This window comes from Tasmannia lanceolata, unplaced genomic scaffold (assembly GCF_043159265.1).
Source record: "Tasmannia lanceolata isolate RefF3 unplaced genomic scaffold, GAP_Taslan_0.1 ptg000037l, whole genome shotgun sequence".
Taxonomy (NCBI): domain Eukaryota; kingdom Viridiplantae; phylum Streptophyta; class Magnoliopsida; order Canellales; family Winteraceae; genus Tasmannia; species Tasmannia lanceolata.
In genome coordinates this window covers 22,927,091-22,946,279 of record NW_027518714.1, presented here as the reverse complement: position 1 = coordinate 22,946,279, position 19,189 = coordinate 22,927,091, and positions in this window count along the sequence as shown.

Below are 19,189 nucleotides of genomic sequence, written 5' to 3'. Positions count from 1 at the left end.
GATAATGGGTACGCCGGCGGAAATAATAAGATACGCTAGCGCACATAATGGGTACGCCGATGGAAATAATGGGTACGCGATAGAAATAATGGTTACAGAGAGGAAAATAATGGGTATGAAGGTGGAAATAATGGGTACGCCAATGGAAATAATTGTTATAGTGAGGGTATGCCGATGGAAATAATAGTTACAGAGAGGGGAATAATGGGTACGCCGGCGGAAATAATGGGTACGCCGATTGAAATAATGGTTACAGAGAGGGCAATACTGGGTACGCCGGAGGAAATAATGGGTACGCCGATGAAAATAATGGTTACAGAGAGGGGAATAATGAGCCGGCAAAAATAATGGGTACGCCGACGGAAATAATGGTTACAGAGAGGGGAATAATGGGTACGGCGGTGGAAAAAATGGGCACGCCGGTGGAAATAATGGTTACAGAGAGGAGAATAATGGATACGATGAGAATAATGGGTATGCCGGCGGAAATAATGGGTACGCCGATGGAAATAATGGTTACAGAGAGGGGAATAAGAAATGAGTACGCCGGCGGAAATAATGGGTACACCGGCGGAAATAATGAGATGGGTACGCAGAGAGAGGGGAATAATGGGTACATCGGCCGAAATAATGGGTACGTTGGCCGAATTAATGGGTACGCCGATGAAAATAATGGTTACAGAGAGGGGAATAATGCGTACGGAAAGAGGTATTATTAGAAGACGCCACCGTTTCATATTGATTTCCACGTGTCGTGGATCCGACTATCTATTCATATTGGCGACGGCCAAGATGTAAAAGAACCCAAGGACTCTGGGTTCACAGAGAGATTTCAATCCAAACCAAACCGATTATGTATAGAGCCGCTAGCATTCCAAAAAGCTTTTCAACACTTGTCAGGCATCCATCCGTCTCTAGGTATTTCTGACGGCCAAGATAGAAACGAACCAAGGTTTTGTCAGTTCAAATACCAGACGAACCAAAAGAACCTCGTGAAATACGCTAGTAATAAAAAAGGACACTGAATGATGTTTCTGTTGATGTCAGAAGGGTATCAGGGTCTTTTGACAACCCGGTTTTGAAGTTTAGCCCTTGGTTCTTGTTTTAAAAGGTGCCCGTCAACCGTATTTTCACTAAACATCGGCATTCATTCCGTACTTTTCTCTAAAGTTTTTTAGTGTACGAAGACCAAAAAGTAGCATTGAATGAGTGGATGAGCTTGGCCGGTTAGTCCCCTCAAAGATAAGGCGGGAGGGGTACAAAGGTAAATTTAGTATTAGTCGTAATTTTTAAAGAACGAAGGTTCGGGTGCAGAAAAAAAAACTGCTTAAACACATATTAAAAATGTCTTTATTATCATGCTTGATTAACAGTCTAGAATCATCCAATAACGGTGGGACCCAGGTCAATATAGTATGCATGAGCCCTGGATCACAATCTGATCTCATCGAATGGTTATAACCGTTGCTTCTTTATACTTTACCCTTTAATGGACAAAAATGATGGGTTAAAATTATCCAGTGGATGGACAATTTTGATATGTGGTCCATCAATTGTGTTGGGGGTAAAATCGGGCACACAGCCGCGTAGCACCACATGGCCACCCTCACATAGATGGGATGAACCGCTCGGCAAGTTGCTACGCCAAGTGCCACAGAGGGTCGAGCGGTCAACTGTAAATAGTTCCCTCGGAGGTGAAAGTCTTCACCTGAGTAGCAATTGCACAGGGTCTACCCATAGGCATGGCCTCTATAACGTCACCATTCCTGAAATTATTTCCACCTGCCTAAGAGATTGTGCAATGTCTTATCGCTCTTCAACGTTGCTATTACCGACTGCGGTACGAGATCCAGTGCCCACCGTAGAAGATCGTATATCTCCAGGCTGCCAAACGTCACCACCTGAGACGACACACAATGCATGACTTGTCACATCGCCTCTCAGGATCATACACGCATGACCTGCGTCTCAAGTGATCTACACAGTGTCATGTCACCATGATATCACACCAATGAACATGGAACTATGCCCATAAAAGGGAACTAGGGGTGCAACTCGGGTCGGGTTCAACCCGAATTTGGGTTGGGTCGGGTTAAGCTTTTTCGCAAATCGGGTTGGTTGGGTTGGGAAAAATCAACCCGAATTGGAAATCGGGTTGGGTTGGGGTGTCGGGCGACCCGACCCGACCCGAAACCCGGATTTAGGTTCCATCTGAAGAAGTTTGTATGTGTTTTTCTTTTTCAACATTGAAATAATTTAATAAAGAGAAATAAAAGGGGGTGGAAATATCATTTCCCTAATTTTGCATGCATGTAAATTGTAAAAGTTACCTAAATTTATAGCAATAGTTTGGAAATTAATTAACTATGAGGCTTCATTTTAACTGTTTTATCTTTCAAAAAAAACATTGAAATAGTCACAGTTGACAATGGACGGTTTAGATAATCCTATTGTGCGGGCCATACCGTACTTTAATAAAGTGAGTGTGATCATCAAAATATAGTAGTGCGGATAACATTTCCCTTTGTTAATTGTTCGCCCTTGTTTGTTTTGGATTTTGAGAACCGATTGTGAGTCAAAAACTGATTATTGGTGACTCACTATTTGTTCTCAAAATCCAAAATAACCGGGCTTGAGTTGAGGTGGTCAACTATTGATACCATATCAAATCGGGTCAACCCGACCCAACCCAACCTGAATTGGAAATCGGGTTGGGTCGGGTTGAGGAAATTGCAATTCAGGTTGGGTTGGAAAAATGGCTTTCTCGGGTTGTGTCGGGTTGGCCTCAATCCGACCCAACTCGACTCGAGTTGCACCCCTAAAGGGAACCCTCCACTCCACATTCTGGATTTGTGGCCTCTCCCATAAGCAAATTATAACACATGAACTCCACACCCAGATGCACGTATATACCCGGGCCGCTTAGCACCCGCTCACCTATCTCTCTCCCTCTCTTTTGTGTTTAGCTCTTATTCGGGTGCTTATGTCCGACTTGAGTGTCAAACGGTTCCCCTGGAGTTCCTACTATGGGTGGTCCTTAACCTTTACTCCTTTAGTTTGTAAGTGCAGGCCACAGGTTGGAGCAACCTCCCTTCCATCCAGATCAGATAGAAGTCGGGACCCAGTGTATCAGGACCATTTGTATGCTCGACAGAATTTGAGTAGCATCAGAGTCGTCCCCACCGTAGGGCCTCTATATTGTACTTACAGTGTGAAAGGGTTGGATACTAGCCTTAAAGATTAACACACTGGGTGCTAGAGGAGTCTGTGGACGGTCCACTCATCCCCCTTCGTTTGCTCCTTTCTTGACGATTTAACATTATCATGGCCTCTACCATGCAAACGCATGACAAGGGAAACCAAGCTACCCGAAGTGGCGTACACTTGGTATGCCTCTCTCATCCCGACTCCGTCAGCTCTTTTCAACAGTTGGGTGTGTTATTCGTCGATCATTTCATCGCTAGCTCAGAGTTTGTCGATCGTTTCATCTCTAGCTCAGAGTTTGACCTTATCCTCTCTAGCGACCCTCTGACAGCAAAAGGACAAACCCTTGAAAAGCTATGTTACTTGATACAACGCCAGATCCCTGAATGTAAAGGATCTAACCCCGGAAACTGCGTTGCACGCCTTTGAAGGACTAGAGTCAATGTCCTTACTTCGACAATTCCTGACTAAAAAATCAGTCAACGACATGAGCAGTCTCTGCAAGCAAGTCGATAAGCACATCGACTAGGAAGATCGCACAGGAGGAGATGGGACCAGATCTTCTCCTAACCAACCAAGGAAATGTAAAAACAATCCATCTTGATCATAGCATCCACCTGCGCCAGAGGCGTGAGGCCTCCGGCCGACCAAAAATTTACACGCTATTGACCACCACCAGAGAAAGCATTATGTAGGAGATGGACCACGAAAACCACGTCGAGTGGCCATCTGGCTCCGCTTAATAGGGCAAAGGGTGGACAAAAGCAAATATCATTAGTTCCACAACGGCTATGAACACGACACTGAAAGCTGTAGACAGGTGAAAGATCAGATCAAGGAACAAATCCAACTCGGATATCGTAAGAAATGGGTGAAGACGCATGCCCGCGGGTGACCACGACACTAGCACCTTAACGCCACACAATGCAGCCCCCGTGCTCGACTACATTTCCAAGCCTGCTCCCTGTGTACCTTCGCTCATTTCACCTTTGACAGCGCAGCCTTGTGGTCATCCATGATGTGCCCCCTCTCCCTCTGGCATCCCCGAGGGCCCGCATGAAGGGCGGCGACGCATAATGTAGCAAAACTAATCAATAAGATATTGAAGGAATTACCAAATGTTGTGCTGGTTAATTCATGGTTAATCAAGAGCATTTAGAATGAAGCATTGTTAATTGATTGTGATAGATTGGATAGAATAACTCTGATGAATTTTATATGACTAAAATAACTTAAGTTATCTTAAAGAATAAAATTATAAAGCAATTGACTCTGGTACCCTAACTTAAGAAGAGGAAGTTAGGAGAGTAGGGTATTGAATACATGTTCTTAGATATGCAAATTAAAGTAAGCGTATAGTTTTTAAGCTATAGAACATAATGTCCGATTTGAGATCAAAACAATTATTGGACTTAGGGTGCAATCTTTATTGAAGCCACAGAAAAATACAGAGGAGACAATAAATGAAATTAAAATAAGCAAAAGGGAAAGGAAGAGATGAAATATAGTTCTGATTTTAAAGTTTATCTAGTATAGGGAACTAGATAATCTCTTGAAACTTCCACCTTAATTAATCTAAGCATAGAGTCTTATCTTCAAAAACTAAAGAAGATAGAAAATCTCAAGATTCTATTGTGGAATGGAAATAATAATTGTTAAATTGACTCTATTATGAGAAGTTTTTTGATTTATCACATGGGTGGAAAGTGGGTGTTTAAGAAAAGATAAAAATGTGGCAAGCAATGGTCTTATTTAAAGGAAGATTAGTTGCTAAAAGATTAGCAAAGGGAAGCCAAACTCAATCACTAGACAATAAGGCTTCAATTCTTAGTATTAAAAACCTAATAGCTAATAGTTGTTGTATCTATCTATAAGGTCCATATTTATTAAGAGGAAAAGGAGTGTGCGGTAGATTGCACCTAAGCTTGGTGCGGTCGAGGGCCTAAACACATGGGTCCCACACTTTTTGTGGTGATCAAAACCATTCATTTGCAAGGCCCCATCATGGATAGGGTGTGTACAAAAAATCAGCTTCATTGGATCATCCTAACCCCTCCAAAAGTGGAGGGCAAAAATGGGCAGATTTGTGGCAAACGGTGTCTGTCCATTTTGCCCTCCACTTTTGGATGGGTTAGGATGATCTTATGAAGTTGATTTTTTGTACACACCCTATTTATGATGGGGTCTTACAAATGAATGCTTTGGGCCATCCTAACAATGTGAGCCCACATGAGTTTTTGGCGCACAATCTTATTCCTCATTTATTAAATTGATGGTAATATAGTATCAATCATCTTAAGGTTGCTTCTTCCAAATGATTTTTATGCAAGAAACGGACGGGAGATGCCTTAAAAAAGAGTAAAGTTTTTTAGTGTACGAAGAACAGAAGCTAGCTCTGAGTGAGTGGATGAGCTTGGCCGGTCTCCTCTAAGATAAGGCTGAAGGGGTACAAAGGTAAATTGAGAACATCACTTGATATTGTCGACCAGCTCACAACAATAATTGATCAGGAGACAGAGTATCCTGAAGCCTAACTATTGATAAATAGTTTGGTATGGATGGGCCCTGGATCAATATCAGATCTTATCATATGATTATAACCCTTGCTTCTCTATACTTCACGGTCGGTCCATTTAATGATTGGTTCAAATTATCAAATGAAATATTATTTCTGGAAATAAATCAGATTTGTAAGTTGTAACCTATTTATTATAAGTTGTACCCGAAAACTATTAATGAATACACCCCTTTCTCTCCTTTAAACGTCTTTCATTGAGAAGGACTAAGGAGTGGTATAAGCTTGTGAAACTAAGTTATTGTTATTGGAATAAAGAGACGGTGTATCCATCAAAGTAAGGGGGATGAAAATATGATACCTTTTGATGAGGGTGGGTGTGTGGGAGATTGATGGATATGAGAGGGACTGAGTGACGAGAGGATGAGAAAATCTTAAAAAACAAGGAAACAAAAACACTCCAGTCAAAATGGGATTCACCTTTTCTGGTTTTTTAGCCACTCCTCACCATCCAGGCCTCACTCAATTGTGCCCTTTCAAGTCTCTCCTTCTCCCACCCGCCCTACCCCTCTGCAAGAGCTACACATGGCCTAAATGTTGGGACAGTGTCTTGTTTCCTACTCCACGTGGGGTTATCTTTGCGATAGTTTTTTTTTTTTTGAAATAGAATCTTTGCGATAGTTATTACGAGTGGAGCATGGTATACGTAGTTGGACAAGGAGAGGAAAAAATATAATAAGCTAGGGGTCTACTAGTTAAACTCGTACTACGTTTTGGGCTTTGAGAAATTTTATATGGCTCTGGTGTACAAAATATAGAAGGTAAAAAGGGAAATATGGTTTCTTTTAAGCGTTCTGCTCGTAATATCTTTCATTGAACCGATTTCACACCTCACGAATGAATTTCTCTGTGATTTTGATAATCCAAGAGTTGTTGTAACGAAAGATCAATAATTGAATGAGTGGATGAGCTTGGCCGGACTCCTCAAAGATAAGGCTGGGGAGGGTAAAAATGTAAATTTTGAACATCACTTTATATCGTCGATCTGATGAGGCAGCAGCTCACAGCAGTAATTGACTAATTGAGGAGAGAGTCCCCTGATGTCAAGGATTTTTTAAGTGACCGAAATATTGGTCGTATTTTGAAGATGGACCAATAACCAATGGGGGACAAAAATTAGGCGGAATTATCAACATGGCCCATGCTTTTCAGAAATTATCAACGAGGGACAAAAGATGTCTTGTCATTAAAAGCTGGACGAAAATGCCATTTTCTTAAGCAACACATTTTGCTTTTCCACTTTTCCCTCTTCTCTTCTTTCCCTCTTTTTTTTTACTTTTTCATTTTCATCTTTATTTTTTTTACCATCTTCTTCATCATTTAGCCACCATTGGAGGCGGGAAAGCTCGAAAACTTGAAATGTGAGCTCATTCCCATCTATCTCTCTATATCTAGGTTTTATTTTTCGTTTGTTTTAGGGTTTTGCATTTCTCTTTCTCCCTTTCAATGGAGGATGAGGAAGATGAATCGTAGGGTAGAAAGAGAAAAATGGTGAATATGAAAGAGTGAAAAAAAAAAAGCAAGTAAAAAACGTGTTCATAAGGGACTTGATAAGCCCATTCGGAATTTGGTAACCCTATTTTGATACAGGATAACCCCAACCCCAAAGACTTGAAAACCCCTTTCCAAAACTCCAATACCCTCGATCAATTCTAAGGGACTTGATAAGCCCATTCGGAATTTGGTAACCCCATTTTGATACAGGATAACCCCAACCCCAAAGACTTGAAAACCCCCTTCCAAAACTCCAATACCCTCGATCAATTCTAAGAGACTTGATAAGCTCATTCGTAAATTGGTAACCCCATTTAATACTAGATAACCCCAATCCAAAATACTTGAAAACCCCCTTCCAAAACTCTAGTACCCTCGGACAATTTTTAGGACTTGATAAGCCCATTCGGAAATTGGTAACCCCATTTTGATACTTGATAACCCCAATCCCAGAGACTTAAAAACTCAATTCGAAAACTCCAGTGCCCTGGGCCAATTCTCAAGGACTTGATAAGCCCATTCGGAAATTAGTAACCCCATTTTTTTATACTAGATAACCCAAATCCCAGAGACTTGAAAACCCCCTTCTAAACCTCTAGTACCCTTGGCCAATTTTGAGGGACTTGATCACCCCATTCAAAAATTGGTTACCCCATTTTATACTAGATAACCCCAATCATAGAGACTTGAAAACCCCCTTCCAAAAGTCTAGTACTCTCGGTCAATTTTCAAGCACTTGATAAGCCCATTCGAAAATTGGTAACCCTACTTTTGAGAGTTACTAACCCCCTTCCAGTGAGTTGATAAACCCCTTCAACTACAAAAACTCCCTGCCTATAGCAACTATTCTAATGGCATTACAATTATGCTCATGATAGAAATAACAAAAGAAATGGATGTTGGTTTCATTAAATGTGCTTCTTGTATTACATCCCAATTTGTATATTACAAAAAAAAAAAAAAAATTAAGTAAATCAAAAAATATGTAGCCATCCATTCATGTATTACATTAACTTTTTCTCATACAATCAGTTGTCTTCCAAAAAAGTGAGTGAAGCCATCCATGCATTATCTCCAGAACACACCCTAAAATACAAACCGCTTAAACCCTAAACAAGATAAATCAGAAACAGAGGAATGAAAAATAGTGCAAAACTCTAAAAAAACAGAAAAGAAAAACAAAACCTAGATACAAAGAAATAGATGGTAAGAACTCAACATTCAAGTTTTCAAGATTTGCCAACAACAATGGTGACTGAACAAGGAGGAAAATGACTAGTAGGGTAAAAAATAAAAAATGTGATAATGGAAAAGTAAAAGAAGAGGGAAGAAGGAAAAAACAAGGTCAAAACATGTTGTAAATGCCAAAGGGCATTTTCGTCCAGCTTTTTCCGACAATACCTCTTTTGTCTCTCGTTGATAATTTTTGAAAAGCATGGGTCCTGTTGATAATTTCACCTAATGTTTGTCCCCCATTGGTAATTGTTCCTTAAAAACAAAAGTCCCAATGGTCAGATTGGGGTACACAAAAAAATCAACCCCTTAAACACACGTTAAGAAATGTCTTTCTTATCTTGCTTTGTTAACGGTCTAGAATCATCCAATCATGGTGGGGCCCAAGTCAATATACTAGATTTGGGAGTTGGGATAGATGGGCCCTGGATCACAATCTGATCTTATTGGATGATTATAACCCTTGCTTCTTAATACTTCGCGATCCATCTGATTGATAAAGATTGATGGGTTAAATTTATCTAATGGGGGATAATTTTGATACGTGCTCCATCAATATTGTTGGGGGTAAAATCAAACGGCCAACAGCGTAGCGCCACGTGGCCGGCCACCCACACACAGACGGGACAAAGCACTCAGCCAGTTTGCCTGGTTGAATCTCAAGAGACCATGTCTCAGCCTAGAGTGAATGCAAGTCCACTCCTAGATTTAATCCTGACAACTAATTAACACCACTGTATTTCTAGTATAACTCAATTAGTTAGATAACTAGAACAATAATAATACCCTTAAGGTACTTAAACATTTAAATAGTGCTCACAGTGATCATGTCTAGGATTACTGATATAACTACTTAATCTTCCTACTATATTTTATCTCATGCAATTCATATTTAAATCAAACTGCCTAAGTTATTTACACCATCTCCTCAATTGAATATATCAATTGAAAATATACATTTCAACCAGTTTACCTCTTTATATTATGCATAAGCAAGTACATCATGCTCTAATTCCTCGGCGAATTGAGCAATTTAGTTTATTCCTTTGATCTCCAAGAGATCACACTCCCATTTATTGTATAAGGCATAATTAATAGTGACCCAAGAATCCTCTGATTCTAAACAACATCGCTTATTCCTCATAAAATAGCGAGACATCTCTGATATTGAATCTCTTAACAATTATATGTTTGAGATATTTCACAATATTACAAATAGTATTTCATCAATGTATACAAGCACAACTAGGATGTCTACATCAAATTCTAATGTATATTCCATATAAAGTTCAGAAAATATCTCAAACTACCAATTATGTTAGCAATTCATTTGACTAACACAATCATTATTATTCAATCCATTACTTATGATCTAAGAAGTAAATTTGGATTGCAGTCTAAGTAATTATGTTTTCCATGTAAAGAGATTCTCAAAGATAAACTATTTTCATTCCAAAATTACATTTGCTTATCCATGATCTTTTACATTAACATTTTGCCATAGCAACCAGAAATAAAAAATCATTTCTTGCCAAGCAAATATGTCATAAAGAGTCACTATACACACATGGATTCATCACAAACAATATACTTGGGTCTATTCAACACAATAGCAATTTATAACTCGTAAAGCCACTGATTTGGACATGTTTTATAGCAAAATATTTAGTTGATCCATACATCATTTACATTCAATACTTTAGAAACTTGAGTGAATAAGAAGTCTCCCAAAAGATGGTGAAGAAATGTTGACCTATGAAGATCAAGGGTTGTCCCTTATCATGAGGAGATTAATCTAGTCTCCTAATCAAGACGCAAACAAATCACTTATTTTGGCTTTTTGACCCCATATTGTAGGGTGGATCTCGAAAGATATGAATGATCGCCCTCCAAGCCGTACATACGACTTTCATCGAATACGGCTTTCCACAGAATTCTATATGTATCTACGAGATCGAATGGAATTCTGTTCACTCACTTTAAATTGAGTATCCGTTTCCCTCCTTTTGCTGCTAGGATTGGAAATCCTGTATTTTACATATCCATACGATCAAGTCTTTGGGTTTCAGAAATAGTATAATGTAAAAAGAAGTTCTTCAAATCATTGCTATTTGACTCGGCACAACATCTTCTAAAAGAAGTGTATAATGAATTAGAGATTTTGCAGTTTGATCATTGATGCGGGCAATAGCGAGAATATTTTCTCTAGAGCAATGGTGGACAACATAAAGTTGAATATGGAAGACACCCTTCCATACAAAATATGTTAGGTGGTCAACGAACAATTTTGTTGAAAGGAATCAAATTTCATTTTCTATTGTAAAAGTTTTTAAAGATAAAGTTGTATGTGATGTGGTCGATATGAAAGCCTATCAATTACTTGATCGGCCATCAATTACTTGATCGGCCATGGCTGTATAATGTTGAATACCCGTAAGGGCAGAGACAATGTTTATATCTTTTTCAAAGATGGGAAAAAATACTCATTGCCCCTATGTTTACTTCTTTTCAAGTGGTGGGGCGGTCTCTCTTAACTATGATAGATTTGTGAATGTCAACAAAAATATGAGAGACATATGCCTTGATAGTGAAGGGTGATGTTGTAATGTAATGCCTATTGGTAATCCAGAAAGGTTAAATACATTGATGCAAGAGTCAGGGACGGGTTTAGGGAGGGGAGGGTGGGGATTGCCTCCCTGAAAAATCTCAAAAAAATATATATAGCTATTTTGTATATCCAAAATTACTCTTTGCCCCACTTAAAATTTTCAATTTTAGTGAAAAAGGGGGAAATTTTCCTTTATTTGTTTTACCCTTTTATGTGAAAAAAGAAGTTTGTGGGTTTCCAAATCTCGCAAGGATCGGAAACATGATATTTTTTAGGCTCCCTACGGTTTCAATAATTTTTGGCTCTACGTTTTCAACGATTTTGGGGTCTACATCTAAATCTCAATCTCTCCCTCCTTCTCTTGTCTCTTGATCTCCAACTCTAAGAGTTTTACTCCGGCCAAAGGTCGAAAGGCATGTCCTCTCCCTCAATTTCTCTCCCTCATTCTCCCAATCTGATCTCTGTTTTTTTTTCTCCTTATCAATCTGATTTAAGTTTGTTTTGGATTTTGAGATGCCCTTCCCTCAATTTCTCTCTCTCTATTTCTCAATCTCATCTCTATTTTAAAAAAAATTTCCCTTTATCAGTCTGATCTAAGTTTTTTTTTAGATTTTGAGAATAGATTGTGAGCCTCTAAATGTTTCTTTTGGATTTTGAAAACTGATTGGGTCCACTGGGACAAAGGCACAACAAGGCTGAAGTCTTGTTTGTTTCTTCCTAACTTTGGTATCTAGGCATGCAAAAAACTGTCCTTATTTGAAAATATCTTAATCCGCTAAAGACTACAACAACCTTTGTTTGCCAATTTGCCCCTGATGCAATTTCTTGATTCTGTCCTTAGCAAGAGTTGAACGAAATTATTCCCAATGAACTCCCATATGGAATTCCTCTATAGGGAACATTCAACACAATATTGACCTTATTCTAGGTGCGAGTTTGCCTAATCGTTCGCAGACATATGAGTATAAAGAAGAACAGATTATTACAATGTTAAAGAGGAAGAATGGTTTGTAAGGGACTAGTTAGGGAAAAATGAGCTTGTGTGTTGTGCCAACATAGACGACAATAAGAAAGATGGAAATTAGACCATGTGTAGTGACAGTAAGGCCATTAATAAATTTATTGTCTGAAGTATAGATTTACTATATCACAGCCGAATGATATGTTCAATATGCTGGAACGGTCGACAATATTTTCCAAATTAGATTTAAGAAGAGGGTGTCACCGGATTAGGATCAGATCAAGTGACGATTGGAAGAAAGCCTTTATGACCAAGGAGGGTCTATTATATGAGGGGCCAATTATGTCATCTAGGCTCACAAACACACCATGCACCATCATGAGGCTAATGAACCAAGTTCTCAAGCCTTATTGGTCAATTCAATGTGGTTTATCATGAGATTATGCTGATAAACAATTATAGCAAAGAAGAGCATGTTGGTCACATAAGAAAGGTACTTCTTGCACTCAAAGGAAACAAGTTAGGTAAGAAGAATAGTTTTATGAAATAACCTTCTTCTTTTTTCCTAGTTGGTAGGCTCTACAGGCACCCATATAGATGAGAGGGTGAGAGCTATTATAAAATGACCTACACCTAAAACCACTAATAAAGTGCGATGTTTCGGTTGTGAAAATTTCAACAATATCATAGCACCCATTTGATAATGCAGTAGTGCGAGCGGAAGAAGAAATTGCAAAAGCTAAAACCCAAATAGAATTTCGCCACTTTTGATATACGATTTTCTCACGAACGTAATATTGAAAAAAACATCTTAAAGTTCCCTTTTTTCATATTCCAATTGTCCAATATATATCTTTTACAAGTTATATATTGGCTAAAAAAATAGAATGTCACACTTAACACGGTACAAAAACATGTCCACACACCCACATTAAGTCTAGCAATACAAGTAAGAGTGTCCAAAGGAGTGTCGACACGTGTGGACACGCGTGTCGTGTCCGACACGGCAGGACACGTGAGTCGGCAATAAATTCGGAGAGTCGGCAATAAATTCGGAGTGTCGGCCAAATCATAGCCGTTATGCTTTTTTTTAAAAAAAAAAACAATTTGCCACTGGAAGTAGGCCATGCCAGTCTACTAGGCAGCCTGACTAGCCACAAGACAATTTCAGGATTTTTCCAGTTTTGCGCAGTCATTTTGTAAAATTCATATATCCCTCGTTTCTCATCGGATTTTGACGTTCTTGTGCTCTACAAATAAGAGAATTTGATGTTTATCTAGACCAATTATCAAGTGCCAATTTGATGTTTTTTCATATTTAAGCTCACTTTGGTACTTTGGCTTTGGGTCTACTTGATTTCCCTTGTTTGTTAATCATATTTGGGACCTTTTTTAGTATACCCTTGAGTAGTTGTTAGTGGGTTTTTTTAAGTATTAGATTTATACATTCTAAACTCAAGACTTTGACTTCAAATCCTAAATTTTGATCTTCTTCTTCGAGTCTCTGTCTTCATCATGAATCTCCTCTTCTTTCCTTTGGCTCACTTGATCTTCATGATTTGTGCAAACCTTGATCCATGCTTCATCCTTGACTTTGATCCTTGATTGAATTGTATTTTTAACTTAAACACAAAATTCATTAGTAAAAAATGATGAATCAACTTGTGTTTGGAATCATCAAAACAAGATTAGAGGATTGCCAAGGGTTGAGATATTGGGCTTACAATTCTTTTTTCTATTTGGTTCACGTTCATCATGTTTATCCCCACCAAATCAAATGGCTTTCAAGAAAAAAGACAATGAAAAATCAATCAATAACTAACAACTATGGGCCGTTAAATTGCAATTGTGGGCTGCTAAACGACCAAATAAAAGAACCCATTGGGCGGCGGCGATCGACAGAGGCCTTGCTGTGCACAACGACAGAAAAAACGAACTGACAATTCTGTGGTTTTCGCTTAATTTATGGCGGAATAGAGCTGGACTATTACTAAAGACACCATGCATTTACTTTTTTTTTCCCTAAATCTTGAGAAGTATTGAAAATCTTAGGAAAGAAAAAACCGTAGATGAAATCCAAAACAAGCTAGTGAATGCACGTGTCGATACAGATAAAAGAATGCAGTAACATGAACCTAGATTCTGTTGCCCGTAAACTAACTTGAGAGCTTTGGCATTGGATATCTACAAATCTGTAATAAGCTCTGGCTAAAAGTAAACCAAACCTAGAGAATGGAGTTGAATTTGATATGGTTAACATGAAGTGAAATCATTGAGTAATTCCACCAAAAATTTAAATCCCCCAGAAAGATGGATAGTGCAATGGGTGATATTGCAAAAAACACAAATTAATATCCTTTTGAGAACTTATAAGTTTAAAAGATTAAATAAGTTCGAAATTTTGAAGCTAGGAATGGAAGAATTTTACAAAATTTGGGATTTTAATGTTGAAAGCAAGTGAAAGCTTATAACTTAGGTCTAGGTGAGAGATGGTTTCAAAGGTTAAGATTAGGACCTAAATTTTGGAACAGATATGGGAGGATGTGGCTACTAACCTCTTGCGGAGAATAGGCGAGGTTCACAATTTGCTTAAATTGCTTAAATGCGAGCGAGTTTTAGGCTACTAACCTCTTGCGGAGAAGTTGGCCCAATTGCTTGCAGCGGTGTGTGACGATGAATAGGTTCCCTTGGGCTGTCTCAGTGTGCTTTATAATCTGTGATGAAGGGCGAAACTGATGTACGAATTGTACACCCCGGAGTGTGCTTTGAGAATGAAGAACCTGACAAGTTCAACTGGGTTAGTATAGCAATTAAGATTCAAGATGCAAATGATTTGACGAGATGAGTGAACTGATCTATATAGTAAATGAAATTTAAGTTCCAAGCAGCTCAAATGTATCAATCCCAAGATATGCAAAGGTTAACGGTGCAGCAGAAATTAACTACGCGATGGGTATAAGACAAAATATGTGACTAGGGTAAGTAGTTGCTCTAAATCTTAAAGTGACTTTAATACTAAGTGCGAATAATAAAGCTCTTATAAGAATGGGAAAAGCAGGGGCCCTTTGGTGGCCACTTAAAAAACAGGAGGGAAAAAAATCACGTGCTTACACCTTGCTTATTGTACACATATAAGATATTGTACAAAACTCATCTAGGCACCTGCTACATCAATCATTCGAAATAAAAAAAATTCATTAGGAAAGCAGAAAGAGTGGTTTTGGTCGTGTTAGGAAAGGAGATTTTGTCTAAGAAGTTCTGATTGTGTTAGGGTCCGTTCACTTGTTTTCTCGAGAAAGGAAAGGAAAGGAAAGGAAAGAAATCTGACGTGGCAGAAAGGAAAGGAAAGGAAAATAAACTGTGCTGGAAAAGGAATCCTGCGGCTGTTCACTTGCGCAGGAAAACCTGAAAAATCCAGAGAAAAGGTTTCTTGTGCCTGTTCACTTGCCAAGAATATAGTCCAAAATATACACCCACAACCATCAATAATTCATTCAACCACCAAAAATATACTCCAAAAACCCCAATTGCAAGAAAAAACCCCAAAAAAAAAAACTTCCAAAACCCCAAGATCTCAAAAGGTGGCGGAGACCCACGCATCTTTTTCAAATAAAAAAAGGAAATGATTTCAACACAAACATGTTTTGATACAAGTTGCTCATGTTTCTTGTCTTTAATACTTGAAGAGCTGTAAAGGGGTTTTTACAGTCACCAAAAAGGACTTACTAACAATTAAATGCTAAAAGACAAGATACATGAGCGTCTTGTATCAAATCATAGCTATGCTGAAATCATTTCCCATTAAAAAAAAAAATAAACAGAAACAAATGGAGTTAATGCTTGGAAACGGGTGAAAATATCATTTCCCTGATGATTCTAAATTACTAGATAAACAAGTAAAACTGAAGTCTCATCCACAACCTACATTTCAACTTGATTTGAGCAGCAACCCCATTTCTCTCCCATGTCATGCCTCCTTATCCTCAACCTCTAATTCTGCCTTCACTAAACCATACATAAGGTTTACCTCAATGCATGTGTCACTACGATGGTTTTAAATTTCGGTTTCGGAATGCATTTCGGCCCTCATCGACTTCGAAATTTCGGCTAAATCCGGTACACCATTAAAAACAATATTTTTTTTTAATACCAAATTTTGGGAAAATACTATATAATTAAGAAACTAGAGATTTTTAGGTTGAAATTCGTTAAATTTCAGACAAAATATTTAAAAAGCAAAAATTTCGACAAAATCATGTTACCATTTCGGCTGTTGGCCATTTCAGTTTCGGTGCGCTGACCGAAATCCGCGGTCGAAATTTAAAACCATGGTCACTACAAACTGACCGAAATCCGCAGTCGAAATTTAAAACCATGGTCACTACAAACTCACCTTTCTTCAGTGCCCTTTATTGTATTCTCACCCTCTCTTCTTGGCTCAATAAGTTTAACTGGTTACATAAAATGGCTCAATTTTTGGGCAACAGCAAGGCCACAAGGACAACTGGAATTGCTAGAAACCACCACATAAAAGCCAAGCAGGAAAGAGTAAACACCATGTGGGACCCATGCCTGTTTGTTTAGAATTGATTTTGACTCAAAAACTGGATTATAAACAGTTTTGAACCAAAAAACAATTCTCAAAATCCAAAACAAACATCGGTAGCCTAAACGTCGGCATGCAGTGCAATGAAACAAGCAATAGAAGGTTTCAAACTATTGCTCTTCTAACTGAAACGTCAGTGTTACTTTAAAAACAGCCATACATAAAAATCTATGTTCCTTTTCAAATCCCATGAATTTCTTAGTTTCCGAAGCAGTAAAAAATGTCTACAGACAAAGGGGCTGCCCACTTTCTAGAGATGGAAAAATTCATGAACCACACCCGTGACAATATAGATACAACATTCTCTTGTCATGCTAACCTCAAAATCATTCCGATTTCTGCGATCTGTCGCAAATAGCTCAGTAGCTTCTTGAATGGGGAGGATAGCAATGATTAAATCAGTCCTACTGAATATGCCCTACCTAATATGCCAATTTACTTTAGTGCCCAATGTCATTGAATGTCTTGAGCTCCTTCAGTCGGGAATTTTTTTTATGGAAAGAAATGGCAGCAAAATATATAAGGGGTGATTAGGGGGATTGGATTCATGGAGGGCTTATAGGTCTTTTAGCATCGAGAATTCGGGTGGTATTAAGCTGTGTGGCAGACTCAGAGGATCATGTTTAAATTTGATGTGAGGGATTGGCTTAGATTTTGGGAGGACTAGCGTTGTAGAGAGTTCCTCTTAAAGCATCTCATCACGTCTTTTATAGATTAGCAAGGTCTATGATTATTGAGGTGGTTGAGCTATATATGAGGAGAAAGTTGTTTGAAAGGATTGGATACAAGGATCTGGAAATGGTGACCAATGTTAGTTTTTCCGTCAAGACTTCTAATTTCAGGTTGTTAGATCCTACTGAGTCTGTAGTGAAGTTGGTTGCTTGACTTAATTTAGAATATTTTATTTTTTTGAACTTTTTGAATATTTCCTTTTTTTCTAACAGGATATGGGCATCGAGGACCCGGAATTTGTTGAGCTAGTCAATCAAATTGAGGAACTTGAGCATGAATTATTTTCTCATCCACTACATAAGGTTTGCATGATTGTCATTCTTACATATCTATTGTCTGGAAAATTGCTTTTGATACATGCTGTTGATGTGTTACAAATGGTTTGTGTGTATGTCATTATTGTTCTCAGTGTCACATTCATGTGGGTGTTTTTAGACGGATATGTTATTCATTTTTCTTTCTAGAGGATAATGTGGCCTTGGGGTTTTTTTTCTTTCTAGTTTGGTTGGGTTTCATTTCCTTCATGTCTGATTTATCATTACCTTCACTACACATTCTGGTAAATTAAACTACGGTACCACGTTCTAGCACTCCCATCTTTCCTTAAGCTTTTCCACCCCAATTTTAGTAGCTACACTATCTGTCTTGGCAGGATCCTCCCGGTAGACAACAGCTTTTTACTCCATTTCCGCAATCTCCTTTTGGAATGCAGTGATATTGAATGTAGCTGTTGTGAGGCTTTGACAGATGGCTCTAATTCGATCACATTACTGAGTATGCCTACATCTTTGGCTGCCAATTTAAGATATTTAGTCGCAATTGCTGGTTCGATGGCAGTTAATTCAAAAGCCAACTTTGCATTTTTGACAATTAACTTCACCTCCGTTGACATCAATTTCTTTAAATTTAACAGTCAATGCTTCTTCATCGGCCACCATATCTAACATAACAGTAGACAACTCACTCTTTTTACGAACCATTACTTCTTTTATCGATGTTGTTAATCTACATGGTGGAGGAGAGAGAGATGCGTGAGAGAATGAGAGAGCGAGAGAGAGAGCACGAGACAGAGAGATGGAGAGAGAGAGAGAGAGAGAGAGAGAGAGAGAGAGAGAGAGAGAGAGAGAGAGAGATGGGCGTGAGAGGGAGAGTGCAAAAAATTAAAACACTGCCCTCTCCCGTTATATATATATACAGTGAAATGACCGAATTGCCCTTATGGCATCTAACACTCCCCCTCAAGCTGGAAGGTATATATCTTACTTTCCAAGCTTGATACAAGAATCCTTTCATTTTGCACACCCCAACAGTTTGGTAAACATATCTGCAAGCTGATTGGTAGATCGAGTGAACACTGTGCAAATTTCACCACTTTGAATCCGATGACGAATGAAGTGACAATCTACTTCAATATGCTTGGTCTACTCGTGAAATACTGGATTCATTGCAATATGAATTGTAGCCCTATTATCACAATACAATTGAGCTGGAGATGTCAATGTGAACCCAATTTCTGATAAGAAGGAGCGAAGCCAGATTAGCTCCCCACTTGTATAAGACAGAGCCCTATACTCAGCCTCTGCACTTGATTTGGAAATGACGTCTTGCTTTTACTTCTCCATGACACTAGATTGCCTCCTACAAATGTGTAATTTTCAGTAGTTGATCTTCTGTCTGCAGGAGATCCTGCCCAATCTGCATCACTGTATCCTTCTACCTTTTCATGTCCATACTTTCTAAAGCACAAGCCTTTGCCTGGAGTACCCTTCAAATATT